This window comes from Neocloeon triangulifer, unplaced genomic scaffold, assembly GCF_031216515.1.
Source record: "Neocloeon triangulifer isolate White Clay Creek 2 clone unplaced genomic scaffold, ASM3121651v1 ptg000001l, whole genome shotgun sequence".
In the NCBI taxonomy this organism is placed as follows: Eukaryota; Metazoa; Arthropoda; class Insecta; order Ephemeroptera; family Baetidae; genus Neocloeon; species Neocloeon triangulifer.
The window spans coordinates 846,669-864,991 of record NW_026775544.1 but is presented as its reverse complement, the minus strand read 5'-3'; the positions used below and the strand labels follow the sequence as shown (position 1 = coordinate 864,991).

Sequence of the window (18,323 nt, the reverse complement as noted above, 5' to 3'; positions counted from 1 at the left end):
TTAAATATCACTTAATTGCATATATGTACATAACAAGCAAAACTTGTCTTTCGTCAAACTTAATATTTACTTCTTTCGCCCAGAGTTAAAAGCAAAAAGTAATGATTTCATGCAGCTGTGCACTCAACCCACGAATTTCTCTTGATAAAAAGTGGCCAGTATAAATTCGGCAGTACTGTTAGGCTCGCTCGGCTCATTATGCAAACAGAAACAGAGGCGGCTATTGTGGCGAATTGCGCCGAATGAATTGATGTGACCTGGCACCGACCTCCGAGAGAGATCTATCTGACGAGAGGATACGCTGAGATGAACTATCACGCCCATGCACAGCGCGGTAATTTATTTTGCCATCACGATTCGAGTACAGTAAAGCGGGTACTGACTGGATAATAATGCAGAATCTCAAACACGAACTGGCAGCCAGTCAACCTGCATCAGATTCGAGAGCGAGGAGAGTCAGAAGTCAACGCCATGGGCAGATATTACAGAGATGGATTAGTTAATTTCCTCCATATTGCTCATTGACGTAATAATGTAAATCGGAATTGACTTCACTGAATACTAATGTGATGAATGCAAATTTATGGTCAATCAAAACCATATTTAATAATACCAAGATTGGTCCATTGTTTGAAAATATAAAATAACAACAACAACTTATTCCTCATTATTTTCAAAAGTTGGAAAAAAAAATCATTAAATGATTAAATCTCTTGATATGTCTTGCAAAAAATGACACAAAAAAGCCATGGATGACAAATTTATCGCGCATTGGAAAAAAAATTGAATTAATTGCATTTTCTAATAAGCTCCATAGCAGCGTATCAGAAAGGGCCAAATAGCACCCTCATTATTAATGCAAAAAAATCTCATACTTTACTTTTTAAAAACAGTTAAATATTAATAAAACTGCAAAATGCCTATAAAAATGTAAAAAAAAACATAAAAAATTTATATAGATTTAAACAGTCTGGTTGGTGATGCTTTAATGTAATTCAATGCAGCAGAATTTCACGCTTCAATGCATCTCCACAGCTTTTGTGGTCAGAGACTGAGGCACTTTTTCTTCTTTATTGTAATGACCATTGATTGCCGAGCACCTCCTCGTGACGAGCGTGCGCCTAACCCTTTCTTTTATGCTCTTCTGAACGGCCGGCAGCAATAATGCATCTCTCATTTCGCTCGTGCAGCCCAAAACTCAACTATAGTTTATGAAAATTTGTGATATCAATTTTTGAATAATAACAATTTTCGTCTCACTTTCAGCAGGAAGAGCTCGTTTTGAGACTTAAAGGCCGGTTACGGTTGCATAACGATTTAAAGGAAAGATCATTTTCTGGAGCCGCCGAGGAATTTTTCTCTTTCGTTGTTTACCTCTCTGCGGTCTGGAGATCTGAACCGGCGTTGTTTGTCAGAGGACATACACACGATTTGCGGTCTCGATTTCTCACAAGTCGGTGGGAATAACGAGATAATTGGTTACGATTTTCAGGCTTTGAGAGAGTCAAGCGCAATGACTTATGGTGTAGAGGTGAGGAGCTCCATGAACCTCTACGAAAGAATAAAATTGTTAGGTACAAATGAAATTTAGTCAACTAAAGATAAAATTATAAATTAAATACGGATTAAATACTAAATTTTATACATCACATGCATTTCAACAAAAAAACAATATCCATAAAAATTATATTTTTTCCTTTAAATTTTATTTCTCATCTGCATCATTTCTAGGAATTTTTGACCGTCTTTTCTTCTCTAATAATGAATGCAAGATTTTGCACAGAAGGTGTGTTTTGCTTGAGCAAACATATCCTATTTTGTGAGGAGAAGAAATTTTCAAAAGTTAATTGCAGCCAAGCCTATTCTGGACCGCAGTGCTAATATTTAAATTAGGCCCTTTAACTTTTTTCTCGCCTCGGCACGCACATCTGAACTCGGTGATAATCAGCTGCGATCCACTTGAGCGTTTTTTCGCCTCTCCTCCACTTTAACGAGATTTAAATTGAGGATGGCGTCTAACGCTCATTCTAGAGCTTTTGTCCCTAACGAGGAGTTTGCTCAGCATCCCGGCCACGTCATACCTTCCTTCTTTCTAATTCTTTTCCCTCCTCCGAGAGGACCGAACGACGTCACTTCGTTATGACTGCTGGACGAATTCCTCTGAGCGGCAAATTAGATTTGGAATCGGGACGTTTTATGGCCTCGGAGAGAGAAAGAGATTGGTGTTGCATCATAGAAAACACACACGCGGCTGCTGCGCGTCTCTTTGGCGACTTTTTGCCGCTGGAGAGATGAAATAACAGGCACACGCGATAAAGGGCAAAAAATCGCATTTTCACGTTAGGTGCGGCGAGACGCATTCAATCTAGAGGAAAGGTCGGTTTGCTCAAGAGGGAAACACGAATATATGTGTCACTGATGAAGACAAATGGGATTTTTTTCCTCAAGAATAGTTTACACAGGCCTTTAAATATCGAAACATGTTCAGATTAAAATCAATTTTTAGTACAATAAAAAAATTCTGATTGCCCTAACCTAATCCAGTAGAGGTTAAAAATTACTAGTGTTAATTTTGAAAAGAATTTTGTTATTTATTAGGCCAAATAGTTTTTAATATGATGCTGTGATCTTCGCTGAACGCAAGAGGTTTTATTTTATTTGAAGCTTTAAAAGAATGGCATTTAAAGACATAATTATATATTTGAAAAAAAAAATTAAATTTATTTATATTGTTTCAATAACATCGAGCAATTCTTTACAATTTTCATAAAAAAAATTCACTTTATGAATAATAAATAATCCATAAATTTAATTACTTAGCTGCATATATTGTTATTTCTGTCGTACAAAACTTAAGCATTTTTCATTTGTAAAGAAAAAGCGTGCAAACTTTTCATTTCATCCAATATTTCAGGCTTACCCCAGCTTAGCTCACAAACGGTTTTGCGCATCAATCGACCGGCAAAACACATTATCCCGGTAGATTGTGATTAAAGGGGCGGCACATATGAAAAAGTCGCTGCATTATTTTTCACCTGGGCCAACGCAAAAGCCATTAAACGCACATTTTTCACTTCGTGCTCCACTCTGCGCCAGTCAGACGCGCCGCGGCAACACCATTAGGCCCTTTCCATTTGAATTATCTGCAGTCAGGGCCGCCGACGCGTGAATCATCCGTTCTCATCCCTTTTGCTGCCGGATAAAATCAAATTAGGCGCGACTCATCGTTTGAGCAAAAAGGAGTGACGTCACCAAACAGCAGATAACATTTCGCATGGGCGAAATTGCTGTCACTACGGCCGTTGGCCAGATTTTCCTGACGTCACGGTGCTAATTAATCAAAGTGCCGCCCAAGGGTGAACTCACCTTGCAGCTTTTATTGGACCATTTCTTGTCAGGTGATGGCGTGGGTCGTTGAGAGAAAGAGAAAAAGAGCCATAAAAGACGATTCTCATCGCAATCTTCAGATCTGAATTGTAATTAAATTGCACACTTTGCGGGCTGTAAAATTGGCCAGATACTTTAGTCTTTCTTGAGATGTCCCACTTTGATTAACTCCTTATTTGAATACTTGGCAAAGTTCTCTTCCATTGAATTGCACGAGAACTCGAGAAAGTACTGCATTCTTTTTTTTTAAAACACTGCATGTTTCTTTTAAAAATTTTTGTGCATTTTTAAAAACCAGTTCATGTTTGTGTCTAATTATTTAATGGGATAAAAAACTTTTATTAACATTTAAATTTAATTTTTAAATCAAATCTATAAATATTCGTCAGAAAAATAAATAAATAAATAAACAAGAAATTTCTTCAAGAGCCAAGTTCTATACATTTTCTACCTTTTATAGGCCTGCAGGTTGAAGATTCAACAATAAACACAAACTTTTTTCTTTAGAAATTATATTTATATAAATCTATAGTTTATATTTCATTTAATTTTACGTTTTTGTTTAGAAAATAGTCAAAGTACTGAATCTTGAATAATAATTTTTTTATTAGTATTGATTAGCCTTTCTTTCTTGAGTTGTTAATTACTTTTCCGCACGAGTTTCTTCTACATTTTTATTTTTTGTACCTTTTCTGTCAGTTGGGCGAAACACGATCTGCATCGCAACATGTTTGGGTTGACAGAATGATAAAAGTAATCCAAGAAGCTCATTGATGTCCCAACAAAGAACAAACTCGCCATGATGTATAGAATCAGATTCTCGGTATGCTGGAGGGCTTTTTGTCTAACAGTGTCACGTAACTCCCTCCAGCATTGAAACGTAAAAAAGAAAAAAAAACTTCCCGTAGACTTGATGCTGAGGAAGAGACAAACACAAAATGCAAATTAAATCCTAATCACATAATACAAAACTCGTTTTGCTCTCTTTCTCTTATAAACAAATCTCTCCCGCTCGGGTTTCAGCTGTTGTCATTCAGATGAGGGTACCGCACACCTTTATATACTTTCGGAGTCGCGTGGAAGCCAGAAAGGAAAAAAGCGTTTCCAAGCAGATGCGCCAATAAATTATGAACTGATTGCTCTCTTTCGGTCCATCGACTCGCTGCCCCCCGCTGCTTTCAATTGTCATCGCTCGTAATGAAAATGAAAGGCCCAATGAATAATGCACACCCCCCTTTTGACCATGTGTCAATATCGGCCGACACCAGGTGTTTGTTATTTCAATTGGCACGGCCGAATCGCTTCATTTCCACTCTGACCGCACTCTCTTGTTTTCCATTTGGACGCCCATCCACAAAATTCGAAGGGCGGTTTGTTCCAAAAACATTCAGTTGCCCAATTAGAGCAAGAGTCTACTCTTGGCACGGGAATAATAAGCACCGAATAATTGCCAGAGAGCTGTTAAGAGTGTTGAGTAATTGCTCTGGAGTGCTTTAATGACGACAATTGCAAGTGTTCGATAGACTCGATAGTAAGTGTTTCGTAAACCAGAACCAAAGTTGTAAAGAAATTATAAATGTTTTTCAATTTGCAAGAAAATTTATGGTTTTAAATTATTAAAACACATGACAAAATTTGTTATTTCATAATTTAAATTATCAATTTTGATAAATATTTTGATATTAAAATTATATTGAAATATTAAATCACTGTTTTTTTTTTTAGCAATTTTCATTAAATGTAAACCCCTACAAATTGGAACTTTTAATAATGCTCATATTATATTTTGTAAGAATAATAGTTTAACATTTCAATTTTAAATTTTAACGAGAACCCGTTTCACAAACATCTTTCAAATTTAAATTTCGTTATTTGTTCATATTGTGCATATTTTGTTTTTATTATGATGTAACTCAACAATATTCAATAAGCCACTTCTTTAAAATTGGATTTTGAGACGTCACGTGGATAAATTTGCAAACATCATGCATGGGTTGTTCGCAGCACCTGTAAAATATTCCGCCGGCGTCTATGTTATTTACATCGATGTGTGGATGATACGCCGTCGCATACACTGAAATTACGCCGAAGTTTCAATTACGGCGCTTTATCATTACACGCCCGGCCTTTGCGGACCATGCTAAAATGAATTCAAGTGAAGTAATAACACTTGTCAGTATGGAAATGTTGGGTTCCGCATTTTTTTTTAACGCGATATAATTCAATGCCGAACGCACGCTCTCCCTCACATTTGATGATTTAATGGGAGAGTAATCAATAAGAATAACATGGACTGATGATTCAAATTAATCGAGAGATAAGTGGCCGCATCGGTCCGAAAAATCAATCAACGCCGAACACAGACGCTCATGCTGCGGTGGACGGACTGAGTGGGTTATTAAATTTGGCCAATCAAGCGGAAACTTAAATTAATTTAATACATCGCGCACGGGCAACATTGAATTTTATTTATGATGCACGCAAGCGAAGTGCCTATTCATGCCTGCGCGCGTGGGATAATAAAAACAAAATTGCAATTGGTGTTATTGACCGATTGTGCAACAACAAAATTATTCAATAATATGCGCAGCGAAAATTATTTCCAGACTGAGTAAGAAATTTAAAGGTATAAATAAAAATTATTGTCATTTTCTCTGCGAAAGTCCCACACAAAAATCATTTATTTGTGTATGGTTTGCAATTCACATTCATATTCATATTGTGTTATTATTATTTTGAAATAGTAAATCGTTGAATTTTTAGTAATAAAAAGAACATCAAAACTTAAAAAGAGAAGGTCAATGGCAGCGCAATTACCTCAGAGTTCAAATCAAACGCTACAAAACTAGCAGGCTCTGAACCTTATTTATTTTTGAATAGACAATAAAAAAATATAGCTTATAATTAATAATTGATCAAATTTTTATGAAAAATAAAACATCACCAGTTGTGTGGCCGATTTTTGAAAAAAAAAATAATAATTATGGATCATGAAATAAAATAATTATTAAAAAACATATTTATAAATAAAATAATAATTGAAAATAAACATAAATAGCAGATACAATTTTTGTTTGAAATGTCATTGTTTATCGTATCAGGTACAATGTTGGTGTCCACCCAATCCACCTTGCGAGGCGTGTTGCAGAATAGGATATGTTTTATCAGTTTGGAGAGACGCCGCCAGCAGCGAGAGACGGCGCTTTGGAAGCGCGGCTTGGGCCGCTGCTGGCTCAGTTCGTCGCGTGGCTTCGCAGCAGCAACATCGACACCCCGATTTCTTCTGCGGTGGTGCGACAACGAGAGTGTTCTAGCATAGTGCTTTTTGCCCAGTGATTTTTTATGGCGGCGTGAATACAGCGCGGATTTGTACACAAAACGGAAAAAAGAGAGCGACACCCGATCCCGTTTTTCAGATTGGATTACGTACCGCAGCATAGGTAAGAAAAAAAACAACCGAGTAACCAGGAATAATAAAGAATCAACACCGGAAACCTTTTTCCTCCAACTATTGCTCCTTTGTCTAGTTAAGGTTAACAAACTTATATATTATATTTTCTCTCAAAGTTTTAGAATTCCGTTCAACACATAATAATTATTAGTTTGCGATTCTATAAATCAGTGTGAAGGGCACTTAAATTATCATGGGAATTCGCACGGAGCAACAATCACATTTAAAAAACCGCCGGCTCAATTCGCACACTATAGTATATTTTTCTTTTACTAGGCACGCAAGTTCAAAGTCAAGTTCGGTCGTCGTACGAACTTTGCTTTTCTCCTCCGGGGGCAAACATCCCGGGCCATAAATCTCTGGGGTAAATATTTATGAGCGAGGGACTTTTTATCTTCCTGGCTGCACTCGGGGGATAATTTACCGGCTAAATTATTGAGCAGGTAAGACGACGCCGATTTTTGTCGAACTGGCGTCGCGTCTCGTTTTACAGCCAATTAGTTCGCCGTCGAGCCTTATTAATTTGATTTTGTCCTCGTCGCGGCGTTTTCGGCGGCAGTCAATGCGCTTCAGCTTTTTTCGCTAATGAACTCGTTTCTTCCCAGATACAATCTTGCTTTGGATTTATGATATGAATGACTGATGCATGAGAAAATGTAGAAAATTAGGCAGGGGATAAGAAAATATAAAAATGAGGCGGAACCTCATCAATCAAGCGTGAGAGAGAGGAAGACGATGCTTCAGCTACTGCAGGAGATTGTGTGTTTATGTTTTGTTTATATGTACGACTATTAAGATGAATAATGTGCCCAAAAATAAACAACAGACGCGTTTTAGGGACGGATTTCTCCAACACTTCTAATTACTTCCAAAACAATGAAATAAATTTAATGGAAATTATTTTGAATTCAAAAATTTTAACTAAATAATATTATTTTTTATAAAATAAGATAATAATATTGCAATTAGGAAATTGTACAAATTTAAAAAAGAAACTATAAAGTCAATAAAGAAAAACTCTAGCTTCATAATTTCATCTCATGATCTGTTCATTGAAAATGATGATTTTTTTTGGATTTTTAAAAAACAAAAATAGTGTTTTCTTATAATAATAAATTTACAAATTCCCTTAAAAATAATAATTTAAGCTTTTTATTTAGTTAATTTCTTACTGTATTTATCTTCCTACTGGCAAAATTTAAATTAATCACAATAATTTTAGCGTAAAAATTGTCATAAAAATAATTTTAGCCCATGTTCCGCATGAGATGCTTAAGTTCCCCTCCTTTCAATACGCATTTTTTTTTTATTCAATATACAATGAAATTTTCAGGAAAATACACAATGAATATTTTTCGCATGAATGAAATCATCGCTCCCTTCTTTTAGCCCGCGGTGATTCACTTATACACGGCAGTAGTTAAATTGCACATTGCCTTCACGCTCCATTGAGAAAAACGCTGATCCGACCCGCCAATATTGTTATATAACAATAAATAACCCACCTGGGCAATAAATTTGAGCTGCCCCATTCAGATAACCATCATTTTTCATTTTGCCAAAAACACGGCGCCCATTTATATTCATTTTCTGGGTCAAAATATAAATTCGCGTGCATGACACACGCCCTGATTTTGCACGTTAATCTGACTTGACACGTCACTCCTTTTTCGGCCTGGCTGTCCCTTTTTAATAAATCCAGCCGCGCTGAGATTCATTTTCGCTCATTACTCTCCGTTATCTCCACTGGGGCACGCCCGCATTTTTTGTAAGACGGAAAGAAAGCCGGCAGCCGCCGACCTCTCTAAATCCGCGGCAGACGTTGCGCCGCGAAAATGACACAAACACGCAGCCGTATATTGAAATGCGTTCCGGTTTTCAGCGCACCTGAGCACCACTTGCAAAAATCCGACGCTACCAGTTAGCGAGACGAGTGCTGAAAATTGTTTTGCTTCAAGCCTATAGCCGTGCCTCGAAAGGAAAATAAAAAACAGACCGAGACGTTTTACTTTTTGAATATACAAGAAAAAAATTATGAAGAGGAAAATTTTCAAGAGGCACGCACACCTGGCAAACCGATTTGCTTTATCTGTTTTGTTTACAACTCAACGCTGGACGTGATGATTTGAAGAAAAACCACATTTTCCTGCACTTCTTTCTGTTTGAAAACATTGAAAAAATTCAGGCATTCAAAGAATTTCTTTTTAAATAAAATAAGGATTGAATTTCCGTCCTATAAACAAATCTAAATAAAGTTTAGTGACGTGCACGCTGTTTGGTGCCGCAATTACTATTCATGTTCCTTTGTGTTGAATTTCACGCAGCCTCAAATTTTGCACTCCCCATTCAACTCGGCTGTACATGTTGTTTTTTTTTCGCAAATGGATTTCTCTCGCCGGTACATTCACTGGTTAGCACCAACGGGGCCGTTTAAATTTCACCACAGCCAACTTCAATTAATTTAAAGTGAGTCATCAGTGCTTTTTGATTCCGATTCGCGTGGTCAGTGAATCAACACAATACAAAAAGAAAGAGGAGGTTTTGTTATATCAAATTTGTAATTAGCAGCCTTTCCACTCTGTGGGAGGCTTGAATCAGGCACGAACGCGCAAGGATAATTAAATTAAAAAGAGAGGCGCTGCGATGGGTTTGGTAAATCAGTATAATTTAATAAATAGAAAAAGGCAGGGAGGAGCTTTAGAGAGTAGCCAATGTGAATCAAAATTAATTTTAGGGTTCTCCTTACCTTTTCCTGTTATGATTAATTAAAAACGTGTCGCCCGGGGTGATTTATTTGAGAGTGATTCTTTTGAATAAACACAAGAGGATTTAATTGAAAGAAACTTAAGTTTAAAAATATTATTCTAATTTAGCACAATTTTTTCATTTCTTTCTTCAATTTTTTTTTTTTACTTATCAAGTCTGGTTATGAAGGGTCTCAAAATTTGAGTTGCAAAGGTTAAGGATCAAAATTAACGTTCTCAAGTGGGACAATTAAATTGCCTTGTGGCCTGAATGTCAAAAGTTGTTCCGTCAATTGAGCTACACAACGAACCTCTTTATCTCTTTACGACAAAACTTTGCTCCTAAAAGATGAGAGATGCCTATTCATACCTAAACACACGCACCTGAATATCTTTCTTTAGAATCTAGTCTTTCACGGGTAGCTGTGAATTAGCATTTAAATAATGGAGAACATAAATAAACAAACAATTGAATTGTGCACAAGTGACGCAACTGCAGTGACATAATGACTTGATAATTCGCCAGCAGCGACACCCTCTCTCTCTCTCTTCATTACAAATGGAATTATAGCTCTAAACGCAAATTTATATTACATATGCACTCATTGTTTCAAGTGCACAGAGAGATGACTTCACTCTCAATAATAGGGAGAGAATCACAAGTTGCATCAGTGCGTGAAAATACTATATGCGGTGCTAATGCAAGTTATATTAATGTTTAATGCCAGGGTGACCTTAACTGGCATTAACATGGAAATTTATCGCCCTATTTCGCTCCGAGCATTTATAATATGAAAGGCCGAAGAAGTTTTCTTTCTTTGCAGCTGAGAGCGAGGGTGTGTCCGCGATTCTCTCAGATTGCAATTGCAGTGAACATTGTCTCTCAAAGATAATAGTGCAGAGAAATGTATATAATTCAGTTCTCGCAGGTTTCGTTTTCACATGGGAAATATGCCGTTTGAATAAAAAGCGCCGCGAGATCATGTCATTTGATTTATTCTGCATCTGCCCCTTGGCAAGAGACAAAAAACTCACTTGGCGGCGCAGGAAAGTTTCTTATTGAAAAAGAAAAGAGAGAGACAGCGTCTTGCGAGAAAACTGCCGTTTGCCAGCAGCACTTGTCTCCGCAACGCTGAATGGAATTTTTAAGCAGGAGAGCAGTTGACGTTTTTGCTCGTTGTGCTTTTAAGTGAAATTTTTGTAACATGCTAATGCAAATTTAATGGCCTGTGAAGAAAATTTTTCGTTGACGCTAACAAGAAATTATTTTTAGCATGTTATTAAAATTTTAAAAAAATTTGTACATTTTATTTAATCATATTAATTTTATCATTTACACTGTTCAAGCTCTATCAATTTTATTTTAAATAGATATAAAAATAATCGAAGTTTAATCATAAGGTGAAAAATATAAACGGCACAAACTAAATTAATTTTAACCGCAGTTATCATTATTTTCTCCAGAAAAATACCTTTTTTCAGAACGCACGAAAAATTTCAAATTGATCTGTCACGAGCTGATCAGCGTTTGTTCTTTCCGCCTAATTTGAGAGCGACCATTTTGGATTTTGGCTATGGACCTCACGTGCTCCTCGTCGGCGACGTGTTCCGCACGCACAAAGGTCCATCCAGCAAGGCGCCATCAATCACGAAATGCTCACTTGTCGCCGCGCCACTCGCTCCCTAATGAACCGTCGCGCACGGATAATACAAAAAGCAGAGCCCCTTGCTGGCTCTTTTATAAAATGATGTGCTACATCCGCCGCCACCACGAAGCGCCGATCCAAATTAATGACGAACGCGGGCCGAAAAAAACACCGCTTGTGAAACATGCGCCCTTTGTTGTGGACGGTGCTATAAAAAAAATACACGGCCGACGAAAACTGCATCCAAAAATAAATTTAAAACAGAAATCAAGGGAAGAAAATAATATAATGCTACCTCTCTTGGCCATCACAGAAAAAGGAAAAGAAATCTATTCAAGCCTTTTTTATTTTACAATTAAATTGCTTCACTTTCAGTAATTTTTTTTTTTTTTACAAAAGAGAAACTTTCAAATTTTGTATTTCAAATAATTTAATTTTCACACAAGTTTTCCTGTTGTGCTAATAATCTTGGAAAGTTGAGATAATTAAGTTTGATTGAAGTAAATCACTCTTAAATTACAAGGCAAATCACCGCGTCAGCGAACCAATTTATTCTCACCTGCACTCATTTAATCATTATTGAAAACAGGAGCTCTCGTTCTTACTGTGCTGATTAAATCTCCTCGCGTTTTCCAATCCTTTCAATTTTAATTGTCTTCTCCGACCTCGCCTGACGGCACAGTGTGGCATTAAAGAGCAAATTAAATCGTCATTCGCCGTGATCGCGGCGGGTTAAACGAGCATCGGATTATATAGAGAGACCGACGCTGCAGCCCTCCAGAATGGAAGGTTTAATTAAATAACTGAGGCGTGTTATTATTATTTGGAAGTAACGAGGGGAATTTGCTGCCGCCGCTCGTTATTTTTCTGTTATAATTTTATAACTCCAGCAGAACAAAAGGAGATTAAAGGGACGCGAGCTCAACTCGCTGGAATGGAATATATAATTTTAATGACCAAACGCACTAATAACAAAAAGCGGCGTCTCGTCGACCCTTGGCTCTTCAGCAGGCCGCTATGCGCAAAGAAAAGAGATCCTTTTGTCTCTTCAAGGAACAAAAGCAAAAAAAAAAAAAAAAAAAAGCGCGTGTGCGAAGTTGCAGAAAAATATATTTCTTCAGGTGGCTATTTACTTATCGCACCTTCCAGACGCATTTTTATGCCTTACCAATTTGTCCATTCATTAAAATAAACAAAGATAAAAATAAAAGGAAATGTACGCGAGCATATAAAACATAAATATTCAAACAAACGCAAGAATAACAATGGAAAAGGATAAAGTGCGCCGTGCACGCGCGAGAACAAATAAGGGTTTGGATTGCATTTTTCTTTCACGTTTGATGACGCACTTTATTCATTTGCTGCTTGGTTAAGAGCACTTTGCCATTTTCATAAAGGACTTTTAGAGAGCCGCATAATAATAATACCCTTTTCTTTCGCTGCCTTCTTTTTTTAACTCTAATTGCAGTTTCCATTAGTCATCACTAGAGTGGAGAGCAAATTAAAATATGTTTCTTGTAAAGTATTCTGGTTCTTTGTACGCTCGATTAGGTCATGAAGCACATGCATTCGCTCCAGTTTACTTCAAGCAGGGTCATTACCACTTCGGAAAATAGGGCATTGAGTTGGAAGGGCGATTTGCGAAAATCAATGCGCAGTCGTTGTTGTGCATTTCGTTCAAAGATAAAAGGACTCCTGCTTGAAAGAAAGAGAGATGAGCAGATAAGAGAGCAGTGGGCACGGAGAACACAATGTTCATCGGTCTTATTAGCATAATTAATTGTTCAAGCTATTTTCAACACTGCGGATAAGTGTGATGCTTGTTATCTCTGTCGACACGGCTAATAAACGTGGGAGTTCTATTTTTGCTTGCAATGGTCACTCATGACGATGCTTCTAGGAAAAATTAGCTCATGGATAGAAAATATAAAATAATTAATTCCACCATAATAATTGTAACATCAATTGAAAAAAAGGAGAAAAATCTTTACTTAATCATTCTGATTTTGAAGAACTTCAATTTTTTTATTTAAAAATTTGCTGTATAAAAAACAACAAAAAAGTCATCGGAGCTTTAATATTAAAGATTTGCAAAAATTAAAAAATTAAAGAATTACAAAAATTTTTATTTCATGAAGTCCCCGTTTTCTCTTTATAATGAATTTCAAATATTTTCACACGATTACGCCCATTCCTTTTTTAACAAATTCCGTCTTCTTTTTGTGATGCAGTTGAAGTCTCAAATTTCTGAACAAAATAGAAAGAGCGATATAGAGCCAAATGGCCAAATTCCAACGCCTGGAGCAGACACTTTGGTCATCCCCACATGGCCATAAAACGCGAATTCCTTCCGCACAACATCCCAGTCCTAACCCAAAATTCGCGTCTAATGAAGTGTTGGTCGACCGCCCCCTGTGTCTATTTAACAAAGGGTGCTGCGGGGCTCACGAAATTAATGTGGACACGCCAAACCTCCAGCAGCTTTTTTTCTTTTTCCACGCTGCAGTATCAAATTCCCTATACATCCTAATGTAAGCAACGCAAAAGCGTGAAAGCTTTCTTTCTTCTGTATTGACAGCCACCAATCTTTCTGATATAGAATGGCCGCCGGCGAGCCACAATGGCCAAGCTTGGGCCTAATTCACAGCAGCTAGCAGGACTGCATGATGTCACACACATGCCTCTCGCTTCTTGTCAAGTGTATAATTTCGAGTCTGGCTGATGACACGCGCGAAAATTGTTTGATTTGTGGGATGCATCAATTTTCATTTCGAAGCGATTTAAAAGCCGCTCGCCCACGCGCCACAACCTTGAAATTTAAAAACCTGCTGTGATAAATTTCTAGAAGTAATTGGTTAAGTTCAAAGCGCATGTTAATTTTAACCTCAATCTCAAAATGGTTTATGTGTAATTTGTCTTCAAAGAAAATGAAGAAATCTTTCCGTTTGAAGTCATAACTGTGATATTTTCCAAAATTCAGTAAAGTTATTATTTTTTTTTTAAACGTTCTTTAAACTTTCTTAACAAAAATATTAAATAACATAAAAAAAATTAATTTAGTTGGAAAACTTGCACATGGATGAACAATTGGGCAGGAATTTCAATGATGAGATTCCTCATTAATCAAGCAATTTTACATTTTCCACTTAAACATTTGGGTCTTGTAGATTTAACCCCTTCTCCTTTGATAAATGGACCTCCCATTGAGATTAACAATTAACCCTCTTGGACCATAATTCAAAACTTCTTGCTTCCGAAACTTCTTCTCGTTTATAACCACAGCAGCAATCTTTGAATTTCTTGAGCCTGCGGAGGATTCATGTATGAAATATAAAACCCAGTCTTTAATAACGCCACCCACGCCGATCTCGCGCCATATCGCACCTTCACTCTCTCCGGCGAGACCAGCCGGCTACTAATTAAGCCAGCACTCTGCTCCGAAACGATTTTAAGCGCAGCTGTGGCATATATAGGGTCATTATTATGTGCTTGTATACGCTGCGTTGTGAATGCACGCCTCAATTATTCAAGTTTGGTGTTAAGAGTTGTTTAACATCTGCGTGGGCGATCAGAATAATAATGATCGCCGCCGTTTTAATGCTTCACCAACGCGCGCGCCGGCTGGGGGACCGAAATTGGAGCTTGTTAAGAAAAAAAACTCACGAATTTCAAGCCCTTTAAAATTTTCTCATTTCCCACTCGACGCTTGCCGAATTTGGGCAGATTTAATTGCAACGGCAGATTTATGCAGAGAAAATAATTATTAAACCCGAGGGAGGGAGAAGGAAAAATAAACACCTGTCTTATTCCAAAAGGGAAATGTGAGAGGGAGAACCGCACTCGCGGGTTATTGCTTTATTTCCGCTTTTGTTTATCTAAGGGGTGCGCATGGAGTTGAAGAACGGCTTTTAATAGTTAATAAAAAAAAGAAGTGTTTATTTTGCATTGCGTAAACAGCTAGTACCATGCATATAATAATTCTTTCATTACCAACATGAAACTTTAAAAAAAAATATAGAGCTTGTCTTGTTTCAAAGCTGTGACCAAATAGTGATAATTAATTTATTGCTTAGCGTTTGTTTGAATAAGCGAGCGAGAGCATGGAAAATTTCACCCCAGAGGACCATATCGGATCGAGTCAAACGCAGTTCTCTCTGCAGAGGAAATGCAAATTTTAGCAGCAGGCCGAGCGACATTACAATGGAGCCAGCCGCTGTGCGCCAACGATATTTTAATTAATTCGCGCGCACCCGTCACAACAAGGGAGGGAATAATAATGAAATTATTGCGTCTGCATTATTGCTGGTGTATTTTGCAAATATCTCGGTCTCGGGACCGGAAATTCGGAGGAGTGATTAGCCGCGTCTTGCTCAAGACGAGCAACCTGCTTGACGAGTGAGCAGAAATGCACCCCAGATATGGAAATTATGCCCGCAGGCTGTGATAGAGTCCCCGCTCGGCTGGGATTTCAATTTCCGTGCACATCCATACGCATTAATACACTGCAGACGAGAGAGGGCGCTACGGCCAGGGGTGCTTTTTATCCCGCGCGCCACCGAGAGTTCATCCGTGTGGCGGTACGTGAGCGGAATCGTGATGCACTTGATGAAAAGCGAATGAATATTTAGAGCCTGGCAACAGTGAAAAGAAAAAAAAAAGATCCAACCAGAAAAATAAATACAATTTATTTTTATTTCACTTAATATTTATCGATATTTATGAATAATTTTAAATTTTATTTATTTCTCTAGTTTTTATTGTTATAATTAAGCATTAAATTTTTACTTTTAATATAAAAAACTATCTAATAAACTAGTCACAATGGAAATAATATAACTTTATCAAACTTTATATTAAAGCAGATTTATAATTCATTTCTTTTCCTTGATTTAATGTTAAACTTAAGACCGTTGATCTGACTTTTAAATAGAAACATATAATCATATCATGCTACAGGCGATTGTGATTTGACTTAAAATATAATATTGAAAACTTGAATTAAATCCCAAAATAAAATCAATTACTTCATATTTAATTCGCTTAAAAAATACAGATACAGAAGTACATTATTAATTAAACAACATCATTAGACGCAGGTGGCTGAGGTGGAGAGAGAATGGGAAAATAGGAATATTTATATAGCTATTGTGTATTGAATGTCCGTTAATTCAGTGCCTACACCGCAATTATTGAGAAATGCATGAATTGAACAAAAACTGGTCTTACACCGAGTATCCATTACCAAAACGATCGCGCAGTTGCAATTGATTTGAATAAATATATCGGCGAGCACGCACGTCTTGGTGCAGCCGCGCGTCCAGATGCATTTCTTTCTTTTTTTTTTTTGTATTGCGCAAGCCGGCGATCCGGTCCAGAGTGACGCAAGGTGCGTGAGTTGCACCACAAAATGACGAAGCCTCAACGTCAAAAAAGTAAAAGAAGCAATCTTGCAAAAGCATTGAAGGGGCTTCATAATAATAATAAAAGGAAGAAACAAACGTGCAACAACATTCAAGCGAAGGTCAGCCTCTCTCAAAAATGTAAATATTATTATTCGTCTCCAAGGAGATTTTGAGATCATTACACGGCGAAAGCCCTCTCGCTCGGTTTGCTCCGAGGATGCTGTGAATCTGCCTGGCGGTGCTTACAGAATAAATCTTCAAAGAAAAGCAAGCGGCTCCCTCTCTAGTGCTGTTTTCCGTCTCTTTTTTGCTGATGGTCATTATTCTAACAAAGAGCGTACGCTGTGGGAAGTGATGACAATCTTTTATTATTTTGACATAAAAGGAAGAAAGAGAGCAGCACCGATTGTCAAAAGGGGATTCCAGATACAGACAGAGCAGCTGAAAAACGATTTTTATCTCGCGCCTTCTACAAATTTACGCGGATCAAACGGATACTAACGGCTTCTTTTGTATATTACACCGCGAAAGGGAGCATTTTTTATAAAAAAAAAGAGCTCGCCTTGCCAAAAAGTCCTCCTTCTATCTCCAGAGGAATAATTGTTATTCTTCCCATTAACCCAGCCAGCCTAATGAAGTGGAGTTGCACAAGAGGAAGACATTGCCTTTTAATCACATTACCAAGTCTCCCTCTCCCTTCTTTCCCCTTTTCCGGCGGCGCATTTTTGCATTAAAATAATTATCATTGGGGCCCATTTTGCTGTTTTCTCGTTCATACCAGACATTTTAATTACAACGAGTAAAAAATTTATTTATTTTTCTTTCGATTCCAAACCAGACTTGTTGTTGTTCCCAAGGGCTGTACACAGTTTACGCCCTGAACTCAAATGCACACTGCGCCCTAGTTTATTTTTATTTTTTCCCTTTCCTAATGAGCACCTTTTCAAAAAGGCGGGAACAAGCGACGGCGGCTGACGAGGAGTATTTTCGGTGTGTGTGTATTTTATGCCCGGCACTTCATTCCGGTCGGGAAACCTCAAAACAAGCGCAGCCGTCAAAACCTTTTGGGGCGCTTGCACTTCAAATGTCGAGACGGTCTGCACTTTTTCCCCGGGGCGCACAATTTATTTATTTTCCCACCCCCGACGAAGGAAAAAAGCCCACGCGGACGAAAATGCCAAGACCTGCCACGCTTTTGATCCGTTTTGGCAATTCGGCCCTCTTTTGTGGCCGGAGAAAAGGATTTGATTGCGAAATGCAAGAGGCAACAAGCGTGCGAGGGAGTTTCTTGGCGGATCGATATGGAGGGTGCAGTGGCGAAGGCCGGTGCAGAGGGAAGAATTTTATCCTGTACTGCAGCACAGAGAGTGAATGAATGCATCCGGGAAGAAAATCCAGCAGAGACATTTAATTGCGTTTCAGGAATTCTCTCTCTTGTGTTGAATTTCTCCATGGGTGGCGATCGATATGTAGCAAAAAGAGCAGGCGTGCGAGAAGAGCCGTGAGGGAAATTAAGTGCTAATACCCGTGGTGCCGATAAAAAAGTTGGAAGCAAAAAATTGCTCCTAAACTGACTTGTGAATTTGTTACTTTTTCCGCCGCCGCCAAGATGAGATTAAAAGGCGTCGAAATCCTCGCCGTTTAAAAAAGTTGTTTCGCTCACGGCGCTACGGAGTATGCGGAAAAAGACGAT

General features: G+C 37.8%; 2 protein-coding genes across 2 annotated transcripts in view; one reads left to right on the top strand and one right to left on the bottom strand.

The window, feature by feature from the left end:
• LOC132196916 (mitoguardin) overlaps nt 1-18,323 on the bottom strand; it is a 47,578-nt gene that overhangs the window by 9,768 nt on the left and 19,487 nt on the right. The gene's annotated exons all lie outside the window — the stretch shown is intronic.
• Nucleotides 6,636-18,323, top strand: part of LOC132196933 (protein unzipped) — a 29,381-nt gene continuing 17,693 nt past the window's right edge. Inside the window, exon 1 of the mRNA XM_059619892.1 lies at nt 6,636-6,827. The gene's annotated coding sequence lies outside the window, so the exon portion shown is untranslated. The remainder of the gene's footprint in view (nt 6,828-18,323) is intronic.